Raw genomic sequence first — 5,379 nt, 5'->3', positions numbered from 1 at the left:
CTGGAGCATCTGCCATAGTGTACTCCCAAGACAGACAGTGGCTAGGCACCATGTCGCCGATGCTAGAGTTATCACTCCCGACGTCATCATCTAGGATGTCAAGGAAATAGGTGGGAGCATAGCTCGCCATCCCCATGAACTCAGACGTGAGAGGGTGCGGTGCTAGCACCTTTTGGAGTCCCTAGGCGTATGCGTCCGCAGAAGACATGAGGCCATAGGGGAACTAGTCATACGGCAGTTGTGTTGGGGACAACGGGGTTCCGCTGTGTATTTGGCAGAGGATAGAACATAGTAAGTGAATAACAACATGTATATTACTCATAGCGGGGTTTGAGTAGAGAGTTTGCTTGGAATGAAGCGCAGATGCCGTGCCATTGAAGTTGCGCATCCCGGAGTCAATGGAGGACATCTCCCCGATGGGTGTCGGGTCACGAGTCTCCTCACGGAGGTGGAGTACGTTGAGTTGGCCGGCAATGAAGTCTAGGCTTCCGAAGAGGAAGGCCTGGGATGGCTCGAAGACGGGTGGAACCCACATCCCGGTGGGCGAGAGTGCGGGGAACTCCAACGAGCCGAAGAGAATTGTATCGTCCGAGCCCGCCACAGCGGGGGTAGTGGAAGAATGGGCCATTCGATGACCAAAAAAGTGTTGAACGTACAGCGTCTTCCCCACGGACGGCGCCAACTATTAGTGCAGAAAGTGACCAACTAGTGAATATTTGTAGTTTTGCTATACATTGTGATTGGAGGTGGCCTAGCACTCAATAATACAGGATTTATACTGGTTCGGGCAACATGCCCTATGTTCAGTCAGGGTCGGTCGATGACTTTATTCCTGAGCCCAGGTGCCTGAAGTTTGCTGTGGGGTTACAAATGAGAAGGAGAAAGATGGGGTGTACAAGAGGCCTGGCTGGCTCCAGTCGGAAGGGCCGAGAGCGACGGGGGCTCCGCTATGAGCTTGAGGTCTAAACCTAGTGGTTCTGTGGTTGTGAGCTATTGAACTAATGAATCTAAAGGGACTAAGCTTGAATCGATCGGTCTCCTTTTGTTGGAGGAAGCACACCCCCTTTTATAGATGAAGGCGACAGCTTTACAAGTGAGAGGGAAAGGGTGCGTATGCTACTGAGCCTTGTTGTCCATGCTTACTGAGCCTTGTTGCCCATACCGGTGGGTACTAGATAATGGTGGGCGCCTACAATACTGTTGATGTCACTGTAGAATGTCAGATGCACACAGGAGGTCATGCTACCTTTTTTAGGGATGGTGGACGTTGGTACCTATAAATATTGTTTGATGCCTAGAGGCATGTGAGGATTCTCATTATGTTCACTCAGTACGGTAAATCCTAGTGCCCATACCGCTATCGATGTCCAGAGACACGCAGGGGGTCTTACCGTATGGGAGTTTTTAGCAGCCCCTACAATACTGTAGAGGGAGATGTTGGCACCTACAATACTATTTATGTCAGGATGGCTATAGAGTACTGTTCCGTGTAGGGTATGATCCCTGGTATAGTGGTTTTGACTTGTGAGCCTTGCCTTACCTTTCTCCGCACGCCTTCTGGTTCCTACCAAACGGGCGTCCCTGGTCGGATGGCTCTAGTCGGCTCTAAGTGCGCTGGTCGGAGAAGAGTGGTGAGCAGGGTTCTTACTAGCCCCGGTCAGAGGGACGCGGGGTCAGAGTTGGAAGTAGGGCTCGGGACAGGCCTTTTGATCGGAGAGGCCGTCCGAAGACGGATGGAGCCTAAATCGAGCACTCTGGTCAGATAGGTGGGCCGAAGTAGCTGATGAGCGGGCATTGCTCTTCTTGGGCCTGGCCTTCCGGTCGATTGCTAGACCGTTCCTTTGCCCTATTGTTTTTAGACTCTTGGGCCGAGCCATGGCGCAGAAGCCGGTCCCCGAGGGACCCCGAGTTTATGAACCCGACAGTGGTTAAATCCGACAACTATGATGATTATGTCAAGCTCAAGAATGAAAATGAAAAGCTCAAGAAGGATCTTGAAAAGCTATCAACCACCAACACAATTATGGTAGAGAATCTTGACAATAATCATGATATGGATCTTGAGAATGAGATGCTTAGAGAAGAGAACAAGAGACTCAAGATGGAGAAGAACTATGATGAACTTAGAGAAGAAAACAAGAAACTTAAGTTGGAGAAAGAGCATCTCAAGACCGGTTTGAGCAAGTTCACAAGAGGCCAATATCTCCAAAGTGAGATACTTATGAACACCGTGATCAAGATGGATAGAAGTGGTATTGGGTTCTTAGCAAATCAAGAGAAGAAAGCTCAAGCTCAACATCAACAACAATACAAGTCAAAGCCTAAGCCAAAGAGATGCTTTGAGTGTGGACAAGAAGGTCACTTTGCTCATGAGTGTGAAACTCCACCACCACAACCCTTGCCCAAGCATGCTAGACCCTCTACATGCTTAGAAAACATTCTAGTAGAAAGATGAAAGTCATGTTCTTAGGTCCACCCAACAAGAATAGGCCTATGCAAATTTGGGTGCCTAAGTCACTAGTTGAGAAAGTCAAGGGCCCTCATCAAGTTTAGGTCCCTAAACAACAAGCTTATCTCTTGTGTGTGTAGGTGAACTACAGGACCGGTGGAAGTCATTAGGTTATTGATAGTGGTTGCACTCAACATATGACCAGTGATCCTCGTATATTCACCTCACTAGATGAAGAAGTAGATGGTCAAGAAAGGATTACATTTGGTGACAATTCAAAGGGAAAAGTACAAGGGTTGGGCAAAGTTGCAATGTCAAATGATCACTCAATATCAAATATGCTATATGTTGCTTCATTGAGTTTCAACTTGCTATCCGTTGGTCAATTGTGTGATCTTGGCTTTCAATGTTTATTTACCGAGAAGGAAGTGGTTGTGTCAAAGAAAGATGATGATCAAGTTATATTCAAGGGCTTTAGATACAACAACCTATATCTAGTGGATTTCACCTACAAAGATGCAAACTTGAAGACATGCTTATTCACCAAAACATCACTTGGGTGGCTTTGGCATAGAAGACTTGCATATGTTGGGATGAGTTCACTCAAGAAGTTAATGAAAAATGAATTGGTAAGAGGTTTGAAGGATGTGAAATTTGAGAATGATAAGCTTTATAGTGCATGTCAAGCTAGCAAGCAAGTTGCCAACACTCATCCAACCAAAGCTTACATGTCAACAACAAGAGTGCTAAAGCTTCTCCACATGGATCTATTTGGACCAACAACTTATAAGAGTTTGGGAGGCAACCTCTATTGTCTTGTGATAGTTAATGACTACTCTAGATACACTTGGGTGTTCTTCCTTCATGATAAGACCGAAGTGGCCGCATGTTTCAAGAAGTTTACCAAGAGAGCACAAAATAAATTTGAAGTGAAGCTCAAGAAGATAAGAAGCGACAATGGGAAAGAATTTGACAACACAAACATTGAAGCATATTGTGATGAAGTTGGGATCAAGCATGAGGTCTCCTCAACCTACACACCTCAACAAAATGGTGTAGTAGAGAGAAAGAACCGGACACTAATCACCCTTGCAAGAACAATGTTTGATGAGTACAATACACCTCAAGATCTATGGGCAGAAGCCATCAACACTACATGCTATGCATCCAACTGCCTATTTCTCCAAAAGTTTCTTGGCAAGACCCCTTATGAGTTACTCAATGGGAAGAAGTCAGACGTCTCATTCATTTGGGTGTTTGGTTGCAAATGCTACATCTATAAGAAGCGGCAACACCTAGGGAAGTTCCAAAGACGTTGTGATATTGGTTTTCTTGTTGGTTACTCATCAAAGTCCAAAGCATATCGAGTATTTAATCATGCCACCGGCTTGGTTGAAGAAATATATGATGTAGAATTTGATGAATCTAATGACTCCCAATGAGCACATGAGAATCTTGATGATGTACGTGATGAACCATTGAGGGAGGCCATGAAGAACATTTTGGTTGGAGACATCAAGCCCAAAGATGATGAAGATGATGTTCAAGTGATTGATCCACCCTCTTCATCAAATGTGCCACAAGATGATGATAAAGATGGGAGAATAGAAAATGAAGATACTTATATCTCTCATGTAACACCCCTGGTGTTTAGCTTCCACATTTGCACTGCATTTCATGAACACGAGCATCATGCATCCATTCATGAACTTATATCACATGAAACATGATTTCGAAACATTGCAACATGTTGTATATTTCATGTGTGTTGTTCTTTTATGAAATGTAAAGTGTGCAACACTTAAGTGCAACATGTGACACTCACTTAGTGAAACAAGATTAGTTAATACTATGCAACAAGATCATGAAACATGTGAAACATGACTATGAAACATTTGCAACATTTCTTATGTTTTTCATTGTTTCAGTACATACCTTGCTTGATCCTTGTGTGACCAATGTGTGGTGTGGTTAATAATCATCCTAAGTAACTTAGTTACACCTAGAATGTCATTAGGAACAATGTTCATGTGGATCATTTTGCCTAATTAGGTTTCCAAGTCATGGTTGACCAATTTAGAACCCTAGAGCTCCTGTGTTTGACTGTTTAAAATGTGTGGCTTAGGATGTTTGCATGTCTGAGCAACCTAAAGCAAAGTTGTAGAGGATTATGTAAGGAACAAAAGTTATTTTATGGCCATCTCATGAAAATGTGCACAACATGCCCAAAAAGGTCCCACAAGCCTGAAATCAGGGCTGATTCTACACTTAAGAATTTTTCTAAGTATTGATTACAATTACAGTTTGTAGGAGCTGACTTTGGCTCGATTTTACTCTGTATCCGTTGGGAATTAGTCCTTGGCACTTAAATAAAAATTGAAGATGGAAGTATGGGCTACAACTTTCATGTTCATTGTTTCCTCTAAAATGTCACGGGTTAGAAGTTAATCACCACCAAATATCGCCTGTCAGTCGACACCTACGAGCTCTGAAACGAAAAATTCAGGCATCTACAGTGCTCACCGATTCAGAAATCGCCCGACGCGTGGGTGCCGCGCGTCGCCGCTCGCCTGAGCACGCTGGCCACGCGCCGTGGACGCCCTGGCACAGCCGGCCGCGTCTTGAAGCCACCCCGCGCCTGCCCGATGCACTCACCCACTCCAGTTCGCCTTTCTTCTCCTCCACCGCGCGCTGCGCCAAGCAAACAGCCGCTCCATCATTGCCGCCGTGAGCTTCGGCAAGCTCCCGCGCACTCGCCACCGCAAAAACACGCACTACACCTTCACCGAAGCTCCGCCGAGATCTCCTCTTGCTCGTCATCATCTCCACGCGGTCAATCGACCTCAGGTGAGGCCGCTGTCGGCGTTTCCGCGCCGTCGCACCCTCGCCGGAGCTGAGGCCGCCGTGGTCGGGGTAGCTAGGAACCCTCC

The sequence above is a fragment of the Miscanthus floridulus genome, chromosome 14 (genome assembly GCF_019320115.1).
Source record: "Miscanthus floridulus cultivar M001 chromosome 14, ASM1932011v1, whole genome shotgun sequence".
In the NCBI taxonomy this organism is placed as follows: Eukaryota; Viridiplantae; Streptophyta; class Magnoliopsida; order Poales; family Poaceae; genus Miscanthus; species Miscanthus floridulus.
The sequence above is the reverse complement of the archived record's forward strand: the minus strand, read 5'-3'. Positions refer to the sequence as shown.